Raw genomic sequence first — 25,348 nt, 5'->3', positions numbered from 1 at the left:
TAACATCTCGTTTTAAGTAGTTACATCAAAGGTCACTTCTTTTATTTGAAATAATTATCCTTTGAAATTTGAGATTTTGCAGCTTCTTCGGAACTGCGATCGTGTGACTCAATTTCTTTAGTTTATGTACGCATAATCAGAATAGCAATTTTACAGAATATAAACATGAAAACGTTTCGTGCTGTTAAAAGCAGCAGGATGCTTCTGTTAGTTGTTTGCAAGAAATAACGATATCTAATACCTTCAACCTAAGTTTGAATAGCAACATTTCAGCTACAAATTGGGTGACGTTCATGGAGGCGATTCCAAACATACTTTACTACCAAGTTATAAGATCGATAGCAGAGCTAGCAATGAAATATGAATGTATTTAGAAGCTATAGCCGAATTAGAATGAATGGAACAAAATGCTTAGAGAAGGATTACGTGATTTTAAGTTTGGTTAAGCGAGAAGGATGGCAGGAGCACAGAGTGCTGCTCCATCCATTAGCAGTAGTTTATGTAAATAGCGGTATATAGTAGAATGATGAATGTGTGAAGCGAATGTATTTGTAGGTAAGAATGGAGAGTGAGTGATATTCTAGTGATAAGCACCTAGACGATGCTGGCTGTATGGCGGAAGCCAATGCCAAAAAAAGAAAACAAAAAAAAAAAAAAAAAAAGTTATAATATTAAACATTAGATAAAATCCAGGGCCTAGTTCGGAAATCGAACCCTGTACTACAATACATATTAGCTCTGCAAGTCTCGTCTCTAACCGCTCGGCTAGCGTGACGCCTTTCTAAAATGACTATTATTGCTCGAATTAAGGTGTCTCAGTACTTTACTAAATTCCGTACTGTTCCATTTTACCAGGATCAAAACCCAGTACCACAATACCTATGGGTTTTGTGGTCCACGCTTCTAACCGCTCGACTATTGTAGCGCCTCTCAATTTCAGTGCACTTTTTAAAAACTTATGTCACTGTAAAACATTAGGATCCAAATGAATAGTACTGCTATAACAAGCAACTGTGATCACAATACAATTATTTATTTGTGGATTTTTTGCATTTGGAAGGACATTTGATAATATTTCCAACTGTAAAAAAAATTTGTCAGTTGGTATTGTTTGATAGTTGTAATGCAAGGAAGACTGTAAGCTCTCAATTTCAAAAATATTTTATTAGTATTAGTCAATTTTTTGATAGGAAATATAGTTATTACATAAGGTAGTTTTTATAATACAATGGGTAAAACAGGAATATGTGTATATATGTATACATGGTAGAAGTAGAGCTGGCTGACTAATGAAGAGCGTTTCCCCTCTTACACGTAGTGAAGAGGATTTACATAACGTTGTATTATGTATGTGGCTGAGAAGGAGAAACGATGTATGCTGGCCACTAGCAACCAACCGCCTCTCATGCCCAAATTGCCACACGCGGAATTGCATCGGAATTGGAAATGAGGAAGCGAAAATTGACTTGGTTCTCTCTGTTTAAACCCTCCCCACAGCAGCCTTCTTACCAGGCGTTGCCTCTCCACATACAACACATGAGTATTTTCTGCTTCTCATCAGGTCTTGCATATCCACACTCTGTATTCCACCGAATTAGCCATCTTTCTTTTTCTAAAGTAACAATATCCAAACTCTGTACATTCATATATATTTTTTTTATTTTGAAATTCCTTAAGGAAAAAAACAACATATATTTCCAAACTATGGGTTAAATTTTTATTGCAATATTATTGCAATTAAAGTTCTATTAAGCTTTCAGTGAATGTAAGAAATGAATCACTCACAAGAAGAGGATGGATTTATGTTTTTTTTAAAAAAAATAAATAATCATAAGCAATAAAAATTTTCTTATTTAATTTTATCTAATATTAAATAAGAAAAACAAAACATATGAAATAAAATTAAATATTACTGGAAAATGGTTGTATAAACCTCAAAAATTGTATAATTTGAATTTTAACACTTTATCAAATTTTATAAGTTAACTTTAAGGTAGCTGGAAATAATAAAATTTAAATATTCTAAAAGAAAATTACGCTGTTCAGATTTGAACATCGATCCATGTTGCTTATGCTTACTTACCTATAAAGTGAACTCCCCAATTTCTGATGTGATTGCAGAATTTAAAGAACCCAGCTCCGATGGGATTGAGAAATACCTGAGTTTGATGTTTATACGTATCTGTTCCTTCCAAGATGGCTGTGCTCAAGCTCAAGTTCTCATATTTTTTTACTGAATGCATCTTAAAGTTTTTTTTCTAATTATATTTTCTGCTTTTCCTCGGCTGTCTTCAACTTTTAATACTAACTTTCCACTATGTCCGCAACACCTATACTTTTAAGAAGGGGCATGTTCTGGGCTTCCAGTTTTATATATAAACAAATTTTCGCTGATATAAAGATTAAATTTTGAATCAATGTGGATTTTTTCTCATGAAATCTTTTGCTTTTTCTGTTTCAGCACCAAAATCAGCATCAAGTTTTCACGGACACCTTTATTTTGTGGAATTGTTTACTATAATAAAGAATTGCTTCTAAACAAGCGCCCTGTCTTGTAACTGTAGGTTTGAGAGGTAAACAAAAATAAAATAATTTTCCTTTAGAATCTGAATCGGCTAGATGTTTTTTTTTTTTTAATTATACATGAACAAAGTTCTGTCGGTTAAATTTCTTACTTAGAACTATATATTATCAGCTATTACTTTGTTTTTGCACCAATGGTTTCAAATCTAAATTTTTGCTGCACACTGGTACACTAAAGTAGCAATCTAAGATATTTATTTTAAAGGTAACCTTGTTTTATTCATTTTAAAATTAAACGTTCGACCTAATGAGGTCAATTTAGCAATATGTTCCTTACTCACACTTGTTCTAATACAGGTACTTAGTAAATAAAATATAGTTAAAGCCTATTTTAGGTCAAAGCAATTTTGAAATAAATGTGATGGAAGAATTTTTATCAATTAGAAGTATTTCTCTTCACCGATACAAAACACCCAAAGAAACATTGTTTGTTTCTATTATTATATAAATATGTTATTAAATGCCGTTAAAGTTCAGACCCATTTTGTGTATTTTTTCTAAATTGAAAACTCAATCTGTTCCCCGAATTAACTTGTGAAAAGTCAAACAAGAACCTACAGTTTGTAACTAAAAAAAAAAAGAAGTAAAAACAAACAGCACTCAGTGATGGTTCTTAAACTTACGTATAATAAGTAAATATACCAAACGATCCAAAACAATAAAACATTTAAAAAAGGAAAATAAATGTTTCACCGTTGAAATTTGTTCATCAGATGTAGACTAGATTGATATATGTTCGTTGTACGTGTTGTATACATATGTAACTTTGTATATATGTATGTTATTAATTATCCGGTCGGATGGGAGCATATGATTGGATCCTGGGAAGCTCTGACCCCAGAATCAATCACCCAATCTGCCTCAGGCTTCCAACTCTAATGTATATAGATATGCATACAAGACACATACGAACTCATATTCACCATGATGTTATGTGAACCAATTAAAAAAACAAAAAACCACACTTCTACTTCAGAGAAAGGCACAAAAAAAAAGATTCCAGACATTTTTGAATTCATTCTAATTATGCACTCTTCTTAGTACACCCTCATTTCTAAATTTTAATGTGAGACTCTCGTAAGAATTTTAGTTGCTATATTTCTCTTGATTTTAAACAAATTTTCCTCGAAGTTTTTGCAAATTTAGAATTTTAGCGAAATATTTTATTCCAAATAATATTATTTAAGTACGAGATAAAACCGAACCGTTTACAGAAACCGTATTACGCAACAGTTAAGGATGTATGTTAAAGTTTTCTTAAGATGGAACGCATTAGGAAGAAACCTAACTTTAACCTGAAGAACTGCCCAAAAATGAATTTTCTTAAGAAGGAGTTTCATTTAAAAGTTATATTACCTAAATTTATGCAATATATACACGAAGCTTAACTTCTTAAAAAAGTTCAAAAAAAAAAATTCTTTTAAATAATTGGCCCAAAGATTGGTACCCAAAGTTATAAAATATTTGAGCTTCCTGCAATTTGTAGTTTTGGAGAAATTTCGTTCTCTTTTCGCATACATAAATCGTGGCGGTCTCCGGACAGCGTTTTCTCGTTACAGACAATACTGTCCATCGCCGGTCTGTGAGCTGTAAGAAACTCCTCGGAAAAGAAAATCTAATAGCCAGCAGCTGGATTCGATCTTAGCAATGGAATCAAGTACACCTTACCGACTAATCTCTTCCCTATATATTTCCACTCTTATCTCAGTATCTAAAATAAAACCTTGTTTTCATGCAATGCTCATTGTAGTGACTGAATGAAGGAGAATGCTTTCTGATAAACGAAAAGAAGTGTAGTAATGATGTAAGAGATGATGCATGGTTAACACTTTAATGCATGGTAGTAGAATGAAAGAAGTAGTTGAATAGAGCAAACATTGGTTGATTGAACGGAGAGTGACTATGTTAACGAGCGATGGTGAGAGTATTTACCAATGAAGATTGATCCGGAGATTGGCTGTAAGTTCTGAGAGATTCGATCTATTAATAGTGTTCGCGTCTTTTCGACTCTTCTTTGGGGCAAAGAAAAGACACTTCTGTTAGAGGCATTGAAAGTGTTTCCTCTTCTTAACTGCCCATTTTAGTTCTTACTTACCAGCTTTCATTCAGACACCATCACTTTCGAGCAGAGAATTTGACTTCTATTACAAATATTGTTCATAGTTTTTGGTGACTGATTCATTAATCCAGAAGTAAGGAAGAATAATGACAATATGTCATGATTTTTTTTAGTTTTGCCGTGCTTTCGACCTAGGCACTAGGTCATCTTCATGGCTTATGCTATTGGCAATTACAATATTTTGTACAGCAGATATTTTTATAAGCAGACAGGGCTGAAGACACAATTAAAATAACAGGATAAAAAATATTGTAATTGTCAATAGCATAAGCCATGAAGATGACCTAGTTCCTAAGTCGATAGCTTACTGTAAGTAAAAAATAATGTCGGAAATCGGCATTATTCTTTCTTCCATTCATTACAAACTTTCTTCCGTATTTGCTGAAACGAAACTAAATAAATCAGTAATCAGAAATCAGTAAATATTTAGCTATATAGCTGTGACAGTTTATAAGAGGAATTCAAATTCATTTAGAGAACCTCATTTCTGGATATGGACGAAAAATCCAAAACTGTTCAGAATTAAAGAAAATAAGCAAACTACGTTGGATATAATATTCCAGAGATATTGCATGCGCATATTAGTGAAACAAATGTAATGGCCACCTCACTATTCTTATATTTTGGGTTATATAATGTTTCTAAAAATTAAAGAAACAAGTCCGAGTTGGAAGAAAATGATTGCTTACAAAAACTTAAGGATCCCCTCTTAACACACAGTTTAACGACTCCCATTTTCGTTTGAGGAAAAAAAGTGTTATTTTTAGAAAGAACAGCTTACTTATTAGTTCTTAATGTTATAGTACATTGCAGTGATTCGTTCAAAACATGTGTAAATAGTGAAATAATGTTTCAACTTCTATTAGGCACTATTTCAGTAAAATATTGTTTATAACAAAATAATATATTTTCCTCTTATATTTTGAAATATTTCTCGATGGAAATTCCCTTTATAAATAATAAAATATTTTCCCTTTAATCATCTAAAGCCTGAAACTCTGTACATATAAATATAATCCTTGCCTTAACTCTAAAGAGTACACCTAATTCCAAAGTGGTAAATCCGCAGCTTGTGCTAGCTGTGAGATTAGTAATTTTCCCAAGCTTATTCACACACTCGTTTTGAAGCTTATGAAAATTTGAGTAGACTAAAGAAGAGTGGTGTGGGCGGAAGCGAGGTAGATGGAGGAGTGGTAGTGAGGGAATGTGTAGCGCAGTGAACACTGGCTGGCTTTGGGTGGATAGTGCAGTGGAGAACCGTATCTATGAAGGAGACATGAAGTACCAGGACTAGGTATCCTGGTTTGAAGCACTAGTGGGCTGTGCGCCACAGTGAACAGTCCTGTTCCTATCTGATGTTGTGAGAAAGAGTGTTAGAAGCCGGCAACTAGAACAAATAAAGAGAATGTAAGAGAAAAAGCTAAACTGTGTATACACGCACACTAAACTACTGTTGTTACCTTCTCCAGCTTCTGTCTGCTGTTGTAGTGTTGCCGACGGTTTTTCCTTCTCTTACAATTGCTACATTTTTCCAATCCGATATAAATAATTCAGCCAGCAGTTCTCTAGAACACATTTCCTACTTCGTACAAACCCTACAACCATTTTCCCTCCCTTTCAAAAAAGACTCAATGAGTTTTTGGAAGAGGTAACTAATGTAGATATTGCTATTTCCTTTTATTTTTCTTTACACCATAACAAATATACTTCTTTTATTACTACTATCTAGAGGGCATTGTAGGAAATTGGATATATAATGGTTTTTATATTTCTACTAACATCTGTAAACATACTTACAATCATCTCTTTTTATTATTGTCATTACATTAAATTTTTATATTCGAAACAAAAATGGAACTTACACTGCCCTAGAAATCTTATTTAAATTCACACGCACAACATAAACAAAATAAACGTATTTCCAATGGTAATCCAATTTTAAGCTTCTGATGTTTTCTAACAGTTGGTAATTTTAAACTGGAATTTTATTAAGTTTTGTTTGGATTGAAAAAAAACTCTCATTTTTCTAAAGAAAACCTTTTCTAATACATTTACGCCCGTATAAAGTATGATTAAGTTAAAAGAATATCAGTGAAGCATTTTAAAAGTAGTTCTTATGAAAGCGCCAAGACTCTAGAGTCACGGTTTTTTAAAATTTAATAGGATTCGTCCTGATATTTTAATAATATGTATTCAACTGTTTTGAGATTTTTCGTTTTTGCGTTTGATGGTTTCATTTAGAAATAGGTCATTTTTATTATATTTTTCTTAGAAAATTATTATATAAATTAGATGATACACGAGTTGGTTTTGCTTTTCAAGCACCCAACCAAAGGATGCTTATTGCGGTGACCCCCTTGTTGGTCTAGGAACAAAACCTCTGGATTTTGCAATTGATTTTGAAAACTTCTTAATGGTTATAGTTTTCTGGTGGTACCTACTCGAAATATCATTTTGAATAATGCTAACCGCCACCAATTTGTAAAAATAAAAAAACAAAAATCGAAAATATTCCCACAATCCCAATATTTCCTCCTAAAAATAGCAAGATAAAGTAAAATTGGGCCCTGGTAGAAACAGAATGTAAAGAAAAAATATATAAGTGGAGAGTATGCCTTCTTTGTAAGTTCATGCTTAACCTGTATGCATAATGTTATTTCAATAATAAATTATTCCCTTGTTTTAAGTCACATACATGGATGATAGTATTAGGTTTTGGGTAAAAATTTTGTTGAGACCAAAATAAGGTTTCTTCTTTTTCCAGTAAGAATTATAAAAACCCAAGAGGAAGATTAGCAATTTGTCTGGTTCACAAGGTCTCCTGAAACATTGAGTAAGTTGTTCCGCTAACCCATTCACCCTCCACCCCCGAGTTTATTCGCCGCCGCCGTGCCGCCTCTCTCATCTAACTATACCAGTGAGCACGTGCGCTGGTGAGTAGGTTCCCTTACTCTGGTAGTTTTCTTTTTTTCTTTATTTTTATTTTTTAACTTATTTCCTTCCTTTTTCACATACACACAGCATCCCGTCCTCAGACGCATCCAGTACCCACGCAGAGCATCTACCCTCCCTCACTCTTATACCATTCCCACTCCAGCCTTTCAGACTCTTATCCACTCGAAACTCTAGAAAAGATAAAGGAACCCTATGATTATTTGTATTTCCGGTGCAGAGAAAGAGAGGGAGAGAACTCTGCCGCAGTAATGCGCCACTGTAAGGTCCGTTTGTCTTGATCATTATAAATATGCCTAGAGGGGCTGGTTGCCATGACAACCAGGCTCCACCCCCATGAATAATTCAAAGCTAGTGCGGTGGGGTACAGGGGGTGGACAATAACAATGGCGACAGAGTGTGCGCCCTGATTTGTGTGTCGTCAGGGTTGTTGCTGCCTTTAACTGGTGTGCAGCTTCTACACAGCTTTCTACCGGAACACTAGTGTGGCTTTAAACTATTGTGTCTGCTACCGGTAGTGGTGCTCTCTTTGTAACAGTCCGGCATCCTTTGTCTAAAACAAAAGCAACTTGCACACTTCTATCCAGCCAGAGAAATGAGAAAGAAAAAAAATAAGAAAATTTGAAATTTCGATGCAAAACTTTAGCAGTATAGAAACAATAAATTTAATTAAATAAATCAACAGCTAAAAAGAATTCTTAATATGAAATTCGGAGTTTTTAATTTAATAATTTCATTAATTTACAAGCGACAAGAAAAAACAAACAAACTTGTAAAAATGAAAGCAAATGCTACGGGCATTAATTCTATTTAAATATTTAATTTTCCAGACTAAGATAAAATAAATAAATCAAGTAAAGGTCTAGCTAAGTTAGCACTGGTTCGATATCTGTTTTAATATTGACCCTACTTTTGATTAAGGACCTCGCTATAAATGTTAAAACAGGTTAAAAGGACCAGGGTATTTATTTACAAATAATAATTTAACCTGCTTTCTTTTTCTCCCTTTCACTTGTTACTTATTTTTCAGAATATGGTAGTGCAGCCCTCGTTTAAATTTATTTTGTCTCTCCAATTCTGATTTTCTAAGGAATCTCTGGGAAGAAATAGGAAAACCCCAAAAGCAGGGTATGTCTCCCTCCAATGACCTACATTCATGTAGGCTTTCTGGAGAGGTCAAATGCTCTCTCCCAAAGCAGTGTCAATATCTGGGAAAGGTTGATTACTCGAAAAGGCCTTGGAAACTTCCTTTTCGTCTTAGTCACCCATGTGCCATTCATTCTTCGACACGGATCGCATTACACTTTGGTTTGGGCAACGGGAAGTGCTAGAAAGAGAGGGGAACAATGGTCTGGGATAACTTGCTCTCTAGCGCCATATTCACATCTTCCTCTTCCAAACAAATTCCCGAGATGTTTTGTGGATGACTCCCTTTATCCACCACTCTGCAAATTGAAGGAGTTGAGAGATTAAGGTGTAACTCATTTCAGGTACATACCGTTGAGAAACAAGATTTCATGCCGTCTCTGTTAGTCTGCACTTAAGAGCAGTTGTCCCGAGGGGGGGGGGCAAGATGGTGAAATACTGTAAAGTCCTGATGAAACTCTAATCCAAATGATTACAATTTACAAAGAGAATTATTTGATTTGTTCAAAAATAATCCTTAATTTTCAAGGTCAAAAATGCAAGAACGTCAGTTTCTTTTCAAAGATATATTTCAAATTTTCCTTTTTAAAACTTGTTCTCAATATGTTAAACGCACAAAAACGTTACAAAAATACCGTAGAACAAAGATGCCTGCCTTAACAATACGACATATAATATTTTTGTTTTTACTTTCAGGATGGATTTAGCAGTGGCAGCATCCTCTCTAATCAAGAAAGTTTAGTAATTATATGTGGACGAGTAGGACTTACCTAAATTGAGAGAAGTCATAGTTAACAACAAGAAATAAGAATTAGAATATAAATGTCTTTCTGTAAGAGGAAAACTCTGTAATCATCTTAAATTTACGATAATAAGAACATCCTCTGAATAAGAAAAGGTTGTATTATACGCATGGTATGTATGTGAGTGGGTATGAGAGAAACATGGATTAAATTTGCCATTAGTTTGTTCCCTACTGTTTTCACTTCTGGTTCCTTTAATCTTAATTTCGATTTTACTCACTGGATTTTTCAGTTTTGCACGATTTTCTCAAAAAGGACTGTAGTGTTATTTTGGTAAAATATTTTTATCCTTAAAATAACACTTTAAATGAAGATTGAGTTTTAGAATTTCCCGTAAAAACGGTCTTGTTCTTTTTGTAACTGGTTAAGTAGTGTTGTTTGCTAAGTGTAGTGATTTAGTTTTTACGAAAAAACAAAAATAATAACAGAAACTAATTCACAATTCAACAGAATTGCTGCGCTAGGAAGTGGTTATTGCTCAATTAACACTGAGTGGGTGTAAGGAAGGGGCAAGTAGCCACTCCACCAAAAAAAAAAAAAAGAAGAGCATTAACAATATGTTTTGTACAAGTGTCATTCAATTATTGTTTTGGAGTTGCGGAACTCGCCAGCAGTTGTGATCATTAATTTTGTGATGTTGTAATAAGTACGAATATTTTCATATTTTCGCTTAGACGATGCCTCGATGCCCGATCGAGTACAGTACTATTTTTTGAAGAGCTCAAGACCGTCTCAGTTTCAAATTATGTACTTCATTTTGTTGGTATAAAAATGGAAATGAGGAATTCTTGAGTCAGGAACTAAACGAGGTCATTAACATGGTAGTAGTAATCTTTCATTAAGGTCTATGCTGATAAATTATTTAGTGTGGCCGAGAAGACATTTAGAGTTGTTAGCTTCGTTTCAAGATACACTGTCTTTCGCAATTAAACATGCTCTTCCTTCAAACAATAGCTATAACTGCCATCAGCAATAGGCGCAGGAGTTTTTAGGTACGGTTTGAACCCTACCCAAATTCTTCTACGCTTATTTCTTCAAATTTTTGAGATATCATAATTTGTTGTTTATATTTAAATATAAAGTATAATTATCCTCTGATTGTATTTAATTAGAAATAATTTGGAATTTCGTATTAGTAAAGAAGGAATTTTTTTTTTTTAATTTATTTGTAAAGTTACACCAGCACTAGACACGCTATAAGTAACAATGACAATAACTATCATCAAACTAACTAATTGAGGGGAGAAGTTACCCAGTGATAACACTCCCTAAGTCGTCTCCAGGATTAGCTACTTTCCTCAGAAGAGAGAAAATCGCGAGGCCTCTGGCGTTTTAATCGTCTGGGAGGATGATCTGGATGGTGATGAGATGATAAGTGGCGGACAAGAGGATTGGAATGAGAGTGCAAGTTCTGATGAAAACCTTTATAACGAGTTCGTGCTACCTGACCAGGAAATATTTATGTTTTGATTTTGTTTCTGCTAAATATTCGGGAGTCTGTACTGCAACAACCTGACTGTCCGCCCTCTGCAACCACTATTTGCAGCTTAGGAGCTTGAAAAAGGAGTTTAGTATCTCTTATCCCGAAATTAGGATTTGTTCTCCAAATAAAATAATATATATACATATATATTTAATAATATTGTCTCTTTGCCAGTTTTTACTCTTGAATGACTTTTCTTAATGCTTCCAACCCGAGGATGGGAAACTCCGTCTACTCTGCTTAAGTAAATCCATCGTATCCAACTAGTCACTTCTTTGCTCTTTTAATTACTCTCATCTATATATATATATATAGATATATATTTATTATATATCTATATATATATTATAAAATATATATATATTTTATATTTATAAAATCATTGCTAAGATTGTTCTCATTAACAATGCATTACCCTTACGAGGGTCGTTTGAAAAGTCCGTGCAAAAATAAAAAGTACTTAATTTTTTGGGGTAAACCTTTTTTATTTTTCAACATGGTCTCCTTTTAGGCTTATACACTTCGTCCAACGCTGCTCTAGTTTGTTGATCCCTTCCGAATAATAGGATTTGTCCAAGACTGAAAAATAGCCATTCGTTTCTGCAATCACCTCCTCGTTTGAATAAAATCTTTTTCCCGCCAGCCATTTCTTCATATTGGGGAACAAATAGTAGTCCGAGGGAGCCAAGTCTGGAGAATAGGGGGGATGTGAAACGAGTTGGAACCCTATTTCCATTAATTTTGCAACCACAACTGCTGAGGTGTGAGCTGGTGCGTTGTCGTGATGGAAAAGAACTTTTTTGTGGGCCAATCGTGGGCGTTTTTCTTGCAGCTCGGTTTTCAAACGGTCCAATAACGATGAATAATATGCACCTGTAATAGTTTTACACTTTTCCAGATAGTCGATGAGGATTATTCCTTGCGAATCCCAAAAGACAGTCGCCATAATCTTTCCGGCCGAAGGAACGGTCTTCGCCTTTTTTGGCGCAGATTCCCCCTTGGTAACCCATTGTTTAGATTGTTCTTTGGTCTCAGGAGTGTAGTGATGTATCCATGTTTCATCCACAGTGACGAAACGACGCTTAAAGTCCTGCTTATTCTTCTGGAACAGCTGCAAACCGTCCTTGCACGATTTCATTTTTGGTCAAGCGTGGGCAATCGCGGCACCCATCTTGCGGATAGCTTTGTCATGTCCAAATGTTGATGCAAAATATTATGTACCCGTTCATTCGAGATGCCCACAGCACTAGCAATCTCACGCACCTTCACTCTTCTGTCATCCATCACTATATCATGGATTTTATCAATGATTTCTGGAGTAGTAACCTCAACAGGGCGTCCAGAACGTTCAGCGTCACCTGTGCCCATATGGCCACTCCGAAAATTTTGAAACCACTAATAAACTGTTCTAATCGAAGGTGCAGAGTCACCATATTGTTTATCAAGCTTCTCTTTAGTCTCCTGAGGCGTTTTGCCTTTCATAAAGTAGTGTTTAATCAACACACGAAATTCTTTTTCGTCCATTTTTTGAAAATCACTCGACTTCCTCGATTCAAACGAATGCCAAACACAAAGAAATAGACCGATCTGGCTGAAACTTGGTGTGTGTTCTTCCAAGAGATGCTACTAACTAAACATAACCGCGATACGCGCCAGTAGTGCTATCTCTCTGACTTTGCACGGACTTTTCAAACGACCCTCGTATATTAATTTGTAAAATCCTTTGGAATTTGGTAGTTTTCCAACCAAATTAAATCTGCTGTTAAACCAGTAGGAGGGAAGCCTAACCTACTGCCTCTTTAAAAAATGTCCTTAATCGAATTTTCCTGAAAAAAGAAAGTTTTCAATGAAATATAGATATACATACAATTGGCCCAAAAAATCGTATGGGCTTTTTTAAGAGAATCTTGAAAAAGTGGAAAATCAATTTTAGCAATTCCAATTGATCGATTTTGACCAAAACCTCATCAAAGCAATCTCTGTTTGCACATATTGATAATTATTCAGAAAAGTTTAATCCTGTTGTTAAAAACTTAACTAATTTGCACAAAGTCACAGCAATGCACCTTGTTACTTTGCTAGATTCAATCCAATCCACTTCATGTGTCTTAGAATTGCTCCTGTCAACGGCTTCAGATATCATTTTTTCCTTTAAATGCTTGAACGACTATTTTCCATTTGCTGCTTAGTAAAGTAGCTGCATGAGGAACAAACTAGTAGCGTGGTTCATGGTACAGCTTTTATTTTGAAGCAGTTAATTGTAACTAGCTGAGATGCTAACTGATGTCTAATTTTCTGCCACTATCTACTTTGACAATTCACTGACCTGAAATTCAGGCGTCATTTTTTAAATATAGCTTGAAAAATTAATAATAAAGTCCAAACATAATTTTTAAAATCAATAATTAAATTTTTAAAACATTGTAGTTGCCATTTATATAAAATTATTATATATATGTATCGAAGATTATTATATTAGATAAATGATATCCTGAAAGGAGGGTTTTAAGATAATATACCCATTATATTTATCAAGTCACCACCTAGTGAATAATAAATACATAAAATTTATTCCTCTGACCTACAAAGTAATCCAGCATTTATATTTAATGATTTAACACCAACTTCCCACTTTATTCCTGTATTAGATTTTGTTTTTTTATCTTAAACAGGGGAAAAAATAAATTATTTAATAACATCCAATAAATTGAAGAAATATCTATCTAAATAATTAACACATTACTTAAGTTTCTTTAATTTTCGTTTCAATTATATTTTGTATTTTTTTATCTTCATATTTATCAACTAGAACAAGTTGATTTTTAACAGCTTTTTCCCCTAACTTCAGGTTATTAAGCTAACTGAAAAAAAATTTTACCATTGATAATCCATCTGTAGACTGCCTTCGACTTGTAAATGTGAACTTCTTAGTTACAACCCAATAGTAAATCAGTAATATATTAGACAATTATTTATTGTAAATTTATTTATTTATTTTATTTTTTATTTGTATTATTTTATTTTCTTTTTCTTTTTGGCTTCCTGTCTGTGCAGATTACCCTGAGATTATTTACTGTTTGTTACTTTTATCGTCAGTCCATTTTGTCGGTCGATTAATTTCAACAATCAGGTGCTTTAAATTATTTAGCACAAATATATATGTTATATCCTTCGCCATCCTTTATGCATTTTGCCTTGTCGCTATTATTCAGCTCTTTAGCGGTCCAGTCTTAGAAGATTTGCTATTCAGTTATTATTATTTTAATTTAAGGCCCATCATCAGCCGATCTCATTAGTGGCGGGAGTTTTTTTTCAGTTCATTACCGACTTATTTCTCTCGTTATGCTCTGTTCGACACCGAAGAAAATGTTTTGGCTGACATCATCAGCCGATCTCATTGGTGGCGGGAGTTTTTTTTCAGTTCATTACCGACTTATTTCTCTCGTTATGCTCTGTTCGACACCGAAGAAAATGTTTTGGCTGACAGCTGGATTCGAACCGGCATCTATTTACAAGTAAATTTAGAAGCCAGCCATTCAGCTAATCTCTTCTCCAGCTAATTTAATATTATTTTTAATTTTTATAATAAAGAGCGCTTAAGGTGTAAAAGGGTTTCCTGCACACATTTCCTTCTCTTTGCAACCTTTTTCCTTTTCGACAACATAATTCACGATAATCATCCTACAACTGCAGGCTATCTTCTTGAAGTGGACTATAATAATCCATCACGGCAGAAACAATCAGTGGGCGAGTGGTGGTAAACATATCAAAACCAATTCTATAGATCTTGCAAATTACCATTTATGTAATATTTATTTATTCTACGTAAGATCGAAAATCGCTGAATTATCGATCTAAAATTATTAATTAATTGGAGTAAATGACATATTATTTTCAAATGTTCTGAAAATTTTAGATACGGCTTGTTTATAGAATTTGACGATGATGTATACAATAAAGGCACGCGATTTAGGGGCTTACACTCCTAAAGCAATGCACACCGATTTTTTTATTCAATTTGATTAATTATGGAAAAAATTAGTGAGTATTAATTTTGCTTTAAGAATTCATTTTGCAACGTCTAGAATTTGAAAATACCTTTCACATATTCAATTATTAACTATAAATGCAGAGAGAGAGAGGGGTTGTCAGAACTTTTGTTTCGGGTGAAAACTCCAGTTTCGAAAATTTGTCGCGTTCCGCAATATATCCTCATATCGGGAGTGAAAGGAAATAAAAATGAATCTATTAAAAGAGGAATTTTCCCTAACTTAACTGATAATGAACTACTGGGCCACTAATGGAGTGCTCTTTAAGATCCAAGAAAGCTGTCTGGGGAAGCTGAGGTGGAAGTAAACTGGACGACTGAGCACAAGAGCCTGAGGCATGTAAACAGGAGGGGAGTCCTATTATTTGTAGTTATACATAGAGTAGTCTTGGATCCCTTCAACAAGTGCACTACTATGTTTGTATAGAGTGGGCACACGGCCAACTGGTGCTGAACAGTAAAACAGCAGTCAGCCCTTCGTTGTTTACAGAACCTTACTACCCCCCCCCTTGCTACTTTGTCCTTCACCCTTTATATGTATGTATAAAACTATCAAATATGTATTACAAGTGTGTGACAGATGGAGACCGGACCATACTTCCCTTTCTATCCCATTATCTCCACCACTGCGCCCCCTCCCAACTTTATCTTCAACATTCCATCTCTATCCGTGCTAAACTCTCTACCAAACAGGAGACTCAAACCATAGCTAAAACTTTGTAATGCGTTTGTATCATTTTTTGCTTCCGTCATAACCTCCCTCTATCACCGCACCCACTGTAGTAGTTGAAAGCTTCAACACTGGCAAGGAAGGTACATATAAAACCATTATTAATTATGTAAAAGCTTTAATTACGGTTGTAGTTAGTGAGTTGAGTTCAGTGCTGTTCTAGCCTCATGAGACCTGGTTTTGGACCCTTTTACCGAATAGCAGGGGGAAAGGTTTTAGAAACAAAAGGAACGTTTATAAACTGCTTTTGTAGCGGCAATTCAAATTAAGGATTACAATTGGTGCAGTACAATAACGCATCCTCTGCAATTTTAAGTCAACTTGTAGGAATTCGTGTTAAGGTGATACAAAAAAGGGTGCTTTAACAGTAAAATAGAAATCCCAAATTAGGAAATCAGCTAAAACTTTCTTTTTTTTTTATAGCAAATGCTCTCCTATTTTTTTAAATTTTCTTAATCCCTCCCGCGTAATTTAAAGACATTTTAGTTCTAATTGAAAGATTTTTTGTTAAAACTGACAGCATTCCAGAGGAGAGAGAGGATATTTGATCTTCCCTCTAAAATGTTTTCAAATTTTGTAGTATTTTACAATTTCATTTTAAAATTACGCGTTAAAAAATAGCAATGCAGAAAATAAGTATTGTCTTGTAATAAACAAAAATTTCCATGAAACAAAACCTTGACAAGTAACTATACTGGTCAAAGTCAGATTAATCGTTTCAGTTAAAATTCCGTCAGCCAGACAATCAATTTTATTGCATTCGTTTATATCTTACTGCACAGTTTTTTCATTTTTCAGCGATAAAAATTGTATTATTGAATCAAAATATTGTAAATTTAAAACGAAACACTTTCCAAAATTCTGGCTAATTTAATTTTCTCGGTCTGTTTGTAAATGGAGATACTGCAAACTATCGACATTGTGTTTGTTTTCAACTAATACATTTTTTTGGAGGTCTCCACAAAATTTTCATTCAACTTGCGATTGCTAATTTTTTTTTTTTTTTTTTTTTTTTTTTTTTTTTGCGCATCAACAGCTGAGGTCATTAGCGCCCGGAGCTTTTTCCAGTGCACTGCCGGCCTCCGGACAGTGTTCTCTCGTTACAGACAACACTGTCCATCACCGGACAGTGAGCTGTAAGAAGCTCCTAGGAAGAGAAAATCTAAGGGTCAGCTGCTGGATTCGAACCCGGGACCTCCGCGTGGGAGTCCAGTATGCTAACCTCATAGCTAATCCCTTCCCTTGCGATTGCTAATGTTTACATTGTAACGATCACTTTCGTTCTTAAAATTTTTCTGGCAAGAATAATTTCAAGTGGCTTTACGGAGAAAATGTGTCATGAAAACATACTTCCTAATGTAACGGAGATGTTTACAATTGTAGGTAGAGTAAGTAGAAACCTCATTTATCGGTAAGCCTAATTTATGGCGGATCCAGTCAGATAACGGTTTTCAGAAATTTAATATAGACCAGTATATAATAAAATTTGTCATAATTTTAATCATTTTAGCAAGAGAAAATCGTAATAAGTATTAGAACTCATTGTACTCGCTTAGGATTTACTGTATATTTTACGGCGCAAAACGTATGTGAAGGCGCAAAACACTCTCCAACTGCCAAACCTGACCCTTCACACCCACTTTTAAATCTCCTCAGTTGACACTGCTTTACTAAGCGTTCTAGAAATTGGAGTTGAAGTTTGTTTAGGAAACTGGATGGACGTAAGCATAAGCCGCATTTTTAGTACATTGAAAAAGGAAATTTCAGAAGCTTAGATTTTGTAGCCTCTTGGTTAATGTCTAAAATCGACTCCTTCTCTGCATCTAAAAGATGTAGAGTAGATTTCTCAGATACCTTTAATTTCTCTTAGTATTCAAGCTTCGGAATGTTCATAGGATTTCAACTAGATTTGTTTAGTTAAGCCCCAGTAGCACACTTTACTACAGTTTCATTCCCAATCAAGTAATAGCAGAAGTTAAAAATGCCCGGAAACGCCAAAAGCACCCGAAAATTGAGAAAGGCAGCCAGTGCCAGACGATTTGAATTTTATTGTTCGATATCACCGAATCACTCAAAGTTATCCGAAGTAGCAACTGCTTAGGAACGTTATGCTAATAATTAAATTTGATTGCACTTCAATCCGTGCTACTGCTGGAACGAAAATTGAAGAAAGACTTAAGTGGTTTTGAAAAACAGGTGGAGTATCGAATATTAAAAATAAAAAAAGAAAGAAAAAGAAAGGCTAGTCTACTATAACCATATAACATAAATTAGTTTCCGTTAACACCTAAGGACATTGAAGCTCGGAGTCTTTATAGTGCAGTGAAAAATTACAGTTATGTTGTCAATTCTTGTACATAATAATCAATAATGATGCAAAAAAGCTTACATCCGAACCTACAATATGCCTGTTAATGAAATATTCCTTCACATTTTTCCAAATTTAAATCAGAAAAACAGACCTTAAAAAAAAGTTTTTAATACATTCAAATCTATCGGAAGCCTATCAGTTGTGAAAATGAGTTTTACATATGAGTTTAAAGACGAAAATTAAAAATTCTTGAAAAGACAATAATCAACTCAACGCAAAAAATTTATTATAACAATTGTTCTTTATTATTTCAGTAAAGTGATGGGCGTACGATCTAAATTACATGTCACACGATGAAATAATACACTTTATCATGATGTAACATATCAATGTATGCTCCCAGAGTGCAACAGGTGAAAACATTTTTTTTATTTACGTATCCTGTTCGCTTCAATTCAGAATACATTAAATTAAAATAATAAAATTTGCAGGAATTTCATTAATAGATTGCTTAAATAAAGTTCAATGACACTTGCTAAGGAAACGTCCTGTAAACTTGTATGAAATTCTTGACAGACATTTCTTTCCATGAATATTCTCAAAGGTGTAAGGCACACGATATCTAAATAATATATATTCTTCATTAGCATTGATTTGATGTGTTTGAAAAAAAAAGAGGTGGGGAGAGAAGTTGACTGGAACTGTTCGCTCAGAGACCGATCACAAATTTTAATGTTCAGTTTGAATACTGTGAAAATAAGCTAACGGTCAATATTATCACTTAGTTGTAAAAAGTTTTTTAAAAACCGTGCTAAATATTCTTTTCAGTTGTTACCGAATTGATTTTCTTGAAACCAGCCCCAAGATTGTTACTTCTTTTTTGCAATCTTCTAAATTTTCAGAATTGATTTTTAGTGGAGACATGGATAATGAAATTTCAGAATTGATTCTGAAAGGAGACAAGGAGGATATTGTGCCATGCATCTCTTTAATTTCTTTTGAATATTTTTATAGTACCACCACCTTTATTATAAGAAGAATAAGAAGTGACTTTTTTTTTATTTACAAAATATTTACAGGAGTATCAATTTGTGTATTCTAACTCCCACACAGTTATCGCATATATACACAGGATAGTAATAGAGTACAAATTTAATTAGAGGGAAAAATAAATAAAAACCTCCAAAAGAGAAGTGACTTAAAAATGCATAAATAAAGACAATTTGCTCAGTGAATCATGGAAAAATGCAAGAAGAAGATATAAAAAGAAAAAATAAATTTTATTTGACAAAATTAAAGGCTTGAATAAGCACAAAAATGATTTTATTGAGCTCTATTATTTGGCGGTTGCTGCGAAGGTGTATCTATCGGTTTTTAGTTATCTTAGATTAATAAATTTCTCGCTTTCTTGAAATGCAAAATATACATGATTGTATGACGTTAACTAATATGGACCCTAATTTTATGGTTAAGAACAGAGACTAGAACGAATTCTAGCGGATAAACTGCAACTTATATTATTTTGTCTACTGATTAATATTAATATTGTGTTCCGCAGCATTTAATGAGGCTAAACAGTAATTTTAATACTTCATAACTTGCAATGTTTCATTTATTTGACAAAAAAAAAAAAAAATTACAGAAAGTAGTACAATATAAAAAAAATCTAAATAAAACAATTGTAAGATTCACTTCTCTGACACCATTTCCTAACTACATATTGTACCTTCTTCTTTCCATCTAGTTTTTTTTAAAGTTTTCACTTATTACTAAAGAGATGCAAACTTAGTATCAAAGAATATTTATTTTATTGAAATTGTTAGAAAATTAAAGTTGAAGCATTCGATTTTTAGATGAAAGTTACTTGACTGGAGACAAGAAAACTTCATTGAAAACTTTTAATTAAAGTAGTAGTTCCTACTTTAAAGTCTAGAAGAACGTATTATGATCTGGGCGATAAGGATTTGATGAGAAACTAGTGGAAAGAATGGTAAAGGACATCTTGCATGTGTGAATAAAAAGATTTGTCAGTCACTGAGTGGTTTTTTACGTAATTAGAGTCAGAAGCCAGCAGGTATTAGATAAATTAATTTATGATTATTTAATTAATTAATATGCATCAACATCTCTGAGGCAGATATTCTCTTGATGCCCATTACGGTCAGTAGCTGTAGAGGTTCTTAGGATGACAAATTCTGAGTATACACTGCTGGATTCGAAGCTATGAGAGTCCAAATCTTGAACCGAGAGCCCATCGCATTTACTCAGCTAAACCCTTTACTTAAAAATAATATTTATTTAGGATGATAGTATTGTTGACATACAAGATGTAATTTTTAACTTTGGTTTGTATTTTTCTGCTGACTAAGGACCAATGAAAAAATTAATACAGAGCACTGTATTATTCGTCTGAGTTAGGACATGATCTTTTATTTTCATGAAACACAGAACATTTGTTATTGAGTTTTTGACAATATAAAAATACTACCCTTTGAAAAAGTTAGCCACGGTAGAAACACATTCTCTAAAGCTCCCAGAAATATGGAATGCTGTTTCGTTTTAGATTTGTGGTGAGATATAATGAATGTTTGATATATGTGATTAACTTACTATGAAATATACCACGCTGACAAATAGATTAAACCTGATAAAGGTAAAGTGTATACGAGATCAGTTTGTAGCTGAAAGGGGGTTCTTCGGCACACCATTGCAAAGCCACCTTTGACCTAACGTATCCAGCCAGCGCCAGTTTCACACAAAATGGAGAGAATTATCATAATGCGGTGTCTCCAATGAAACAGACTGCATTAATGACTGAGGGTTATGTTTGCCACCATCTGAACATATACTATGTACAGCCTAACACATTTCTAGCAACTAGCACATTGAAATGTCTCAAACAGCATGTGAGTGTTATTGAACAAAATACTCATTCACTCGTGTTTAAATTTAGTAATAGTTGAAGAAATTTAATTTTTGATTTCTTAATTAAGTTTGTTTAATAAACAAGTCTTCTCCAATTTGGAGAAGGTAATTTATTAGTCAGTTGATAAATTTCTTTTTTTTTTAAGTATCACTTTATTTAAAAAATGAATTATAATAATGATTTCTTAACCTATTCTTTGATGACATCTTTATATGAATTTTTACTAAAACATTATTCCAATTTAATTAGCTTTATTACATTGAATTTAAATTTTCGTCTATCAATGCTGTATTCATTTTTTAATGAACCAGTTTCATTTCATCGAGGAAATTTACTTTTTTAGATTCATGTGAGTGGAAAGCAATAAATTGCTTTTTCCTCCGAAAGCCTATGAATTAGTGGAAGTTACTTAACAAACCGATCCGAGATTAATAGTGTGAAAAGAAATGAGGTTTTCCAGTAAAATGCTTGAATTAGACTAAAAATCTGCTCTTTTATAAGATTTGGCTACAATTTATAAGCATTTTTACTTTCTCTGACTCTACTAAGTAAGAGAAGGAGCTTGTAATGGTAATATTTTTTTAATTTTGAGTCTTGACCTGAAATATCTGTCTTGATGTCCTGTTTTTTTTTTTTTTTTTTTTTTTACTGTAACGTACTTCTCTTAATAGCGAAAGCGTAATATTCTAGCAGATGATTGTACTATTGTAGTGCACTTTGAACTCTATGACAAAGTGGTAGTCCATTCGTTTAAAGTGCCATTACAATTCAATTTAAGAATTTTAAACCTTTTAAATATTAATACAAGATAAAATATGCATTTAAAATTTTAAATTTGAATAAAATCTCTTGAAAGGTATGTTACTTTACAAAATAGATTTGTCGTTTTGTTGCAATTTTTTTCTAAAACGATTCCATTATCGATTTAGTTTGTTATTAATGTAAGTATATAATTGAAGTCAACTAAGTTTTTCCTTCAAACTCGAAAGTTTTAAGGACATTTAATTACATTAACAGTGATAAGAAAAAGTCGTATGATTGTTCTCATCTAATTTTTAATTTAGAAAATGGATTCCTGGAAAAAATGGGTAGTAGATACATATATTGAAATAAATATTACTGACTGACAGCTAGTATTTTTTAGACTATTAATATTTTCTGACAATTTATGTAATTTCAGAGTATATTTAATAATGAAATGATTGACATTCAGAAGTACATGAGGTAGATAAATGAAAATGTTTTCATCAATTTATCGCACATTTTCCTTATCAAATACAGAAACATTTGCATTTTTATTGATTAAAAAAAAAAAATTAAATGAAATGTAACTAATTACATGTGTACAATTGTGGTGTAATTAGTTTGTATTTATTTCATTTTCGTGTTATGCTCAAAAAATACCTATTAACTTTATTAAACATTTCCCAATGTATAAAAGAGGCTTGGAAGGTTTAACTCTAGAGTTCTTTATCATCTTTGAGTCGTTGCGACATATCTTTAAAAAAATAATAGATTCATCTGTTGAAAAGTTATAGACTTGTATCCTAAAATGGAAATTTTCTTCATATTTTTAGAAGTGCATTGTGCTCTGGTGGTTGTCACAAGTTTTTTTTTTTTTGAAGGAAAAGGTCTCATAAACGAGTAGGCCGCAAAACAGCTGAATTGATCTAGCGGAAAGCTAACCCAAATGGTTTTAAACATAAGATGTCCTCCATTCCTTCCGTAATAGTGCACGTTTAAGCTGTTTTTGTTTCGGTCTTACAAAAAAATTATTTTACTAAGAAGAAATCTTTTAGAAGCTCTCTTATTAATTTAATCAATTGATTTATTAGTGACTGAAGTACTTTCAACACCGAACTAAGGTAAAAGACAAAAGCAGTCCGTAGCGGTTTCTGCAAAGCACTGCCCTAGGACAACTGTTCAGCCGTTTGCAGAGAAAAGCTGAGACTCAGATGATCCGATTATGTAGACGTTAGGAATCCTTGATCTAGCTCTATAATAGTTAAAATGAACGAATAGAGTATAGCTAATCTCAAATATCTCGCAGATTCCTTTTACCAACAATTCTGCCAGATGTTCCACGTTATCAACTGAAAGCTGATGTATGGTGTTAACTCGGAATTCTTAAGAATGCTCTAAAACAATTCGTTAGACTTATCACTAAAATAAATTAGTAATAAAAGTAAAATTAAAATGCAAATCTTGAACTTCCTTTTTAAATTAAAATTTCTTTTAATTATTTATTCTACTAATTATTTGTAAACCCAATCCTGGATTGTTTCTTTGTTAGTTTTTATTTATCAGAGAAGTAAACACAACTCTTTTGTCTAAACATTAGAATATGAACATTAGAATTAAATTCTAAGAAGGTGAAATTATAATATAATTAAACATGGGCCTTTTCCATTAATTACTAAATCAACTTGAATGTGATTAGTTCCGTAATTAAATCAAGATTATTTGCACAATACTAGTGACGTATTAATTTTGCCTGTACCACCATACCAACACATTATCAACACCTAGTCTATACTAATTAAGGTTGCACTAATTAGTGTCATGATCTAATCAAGCTGTTACATACACCATGTTGTACTATGCACCAGTGTGAGAGGCATACTGTCCTTTGCTAGTTAGTTAATTCCATTTGAATAATTTGTATCGTCATCTATAAGAAAATATATTTGCTAATTATTACAAGTTTATTACCTCGAGCTCAAAAGTTTAATACAGATTGAATTTGAGAAAATCATAATTTGGAAGTCAGAAATTAATTAAATTTAATATTATTGCTCTCAGATTAGCTGCTATTTTTAATGTTAAATAAAAAACTAGCAGCTAATCAAATAGTAGTAACAATAGCTTAGTGCGTGTAAGGAGGTTTAAAAAAAGAATTTGTTTTTGAATTTCGTGATATATTCAAGACGTATGTATATCTGACAGCTCAAAAGACTTTTTTTTAAGCCAATGAGAAGTTTGTGTATATTTCTGCTGAGGAATTAATATTACAGTCCTGGAAATTTTTGGAATAATTTACTTATGTAGTTATTGTACGAGTATACTTATATAAGCTTTGCACCTCCAAATTCTCCTAAGAATTTTTGTTGTATGTTTTAGATAATTCTTAACATTAAATTAGAAACTGCAGCAAAGCTTGACAAAGCTCCCATTCTAGCCTATTTAGTTAATCAAATAATACAGTTTTAAAAATATTTAATGGTAAAGTGAGAAATGTTATGTCATATGTATAAGACAGGGGTCGGCAACCTATTTTAAGTAGAGAGCCATTTTTCTTTAAATAATTTTAATAAAGTTAACCAAAAGCCGCAAGGATGATAGAGTCGAGCTCGTTACCGACATTCAGTTGGGTTTCACGACCAATAAAATAACATTAGCATTGTTTTTAGATTTTACCGCTGCTTATGACTCGGTTCAAATACCTATACTAGCAAAAAAGTTAGAAAAATTTAAATTGCCGGGTAAATTTATTAGGAATATTATCGAACTAATATCAAACAGACAGATCTTCTTAAAAATAAACAACCTTCTGGAAGGCCCCCAGCTGACCCAGATAGGCTTACCGCAAGGAAGCATTTTAAGCCCAATCCTGTACTCTATGTATGTAGCGGATATAGAGACAGTGTTGGTCGAAAATGTTAAAATGCTACAATACGCCGACGACGTGTGCATCTACACAACACAAAAAACTTCTGAGGATTGCAAAAAAGCGCTTGAAGAAGTTATGGTAAACCTAAAATCCTGGACACTTCTGAACGGGCTGTCGCTGTCAGAACCAAAATCAGTTCTCTGCCCATTTACTAGAATTAGGAGATTGGGCCTCTCCGGTGAGATGGTACTGGCGAACTGGAAATTTCCATGCCAAATGTCCGCAAAATTCCTAGGGTTGACAATGGACAAAGTACTTAATTGGAAAAAACACATCGAAACCGTGGAAATAAAAATAGAAAAGTACTTCAACACACTACGAGCCTTTTCCCACAGGAAGTGGGGGGCGGACCCGGAGGTGTCCCTAATGTTCTACAGGGCCACAATAAGAGCGGTACTGGATTACGGGTGTTTTCTGTACGGTCAGGCCTGCAAGTATGTTATGCGACCCCTTCACGCATACAAAATAAATGTATCAGATTGTGTCTCGGATTCTTGAACAGCACACCTGTGGACGTAATGTACGCAGAGGCTGGCGAATTACCGCTTGCTTATAGAATAGAAGTACTGTCCGATCG

The 25,348-nt window shown here is 33.4% G+C and overlaps 1 long non-coding RNA gene across 6 annotated transcripts in view; it reads left to right on the top strand.

Annotated features, from left to right (window-relative positions):
• LOC141449072 (uncharacterized) overlaps nucleotides 1–21,742 on the top strand; it is a 39,728-nt gene extending 17,986 nt beyond the window's left edge. For 3 of the 6 annotated variants that reach the window (XR_012455325.1, XR_012455327.1, XR_012455326.1), the window contains exons 2-6: nucleotides 2,462–2,573; nucleotides 9,497–9,715; nucleotides 18,490–18,588; nucleotides 20,029–20,249; nucleotides 21,445–21,740. This is a non-coding gene — a long non-coding RNA (uncharacterized lncRNA). Of the gene's footprint in view, nucleotides 1–2,461; nucleotides 2,574–9,496; nucleotides 9,716–18,489; nucleotides 18,589–20,028; nucleotides 20,250–21,444 lie in introns of all 6 variants that reach the window. The other 3 variants (XR_012455323.1, XR_012455322.1, XR_012455324.1) reach the window with 3 other exon arrangements.
• Nucleotides 21,743–25,348: the final 3,606 nt, after the last annotated feature.

Source organism: Rhodnius prolixus, unplaced genomic scaffold, assembly GCF_049639745.1.
Source record: "Rhodnius prolixus isolate KJV_2025 unplaced genomic scaffold, Rpr scaffold_2, whole genome shotgun sequence".
Taxonomy (NCBI): Eukaryota; Metazoa; Arthropoda; class Insecta; order Hemiptera; family Reduviidae; genus Rhodnius; species Rhodnius prolixus.
This window is presented reverse-complemented; position numbering and strand designations above follow the sequence as displayed.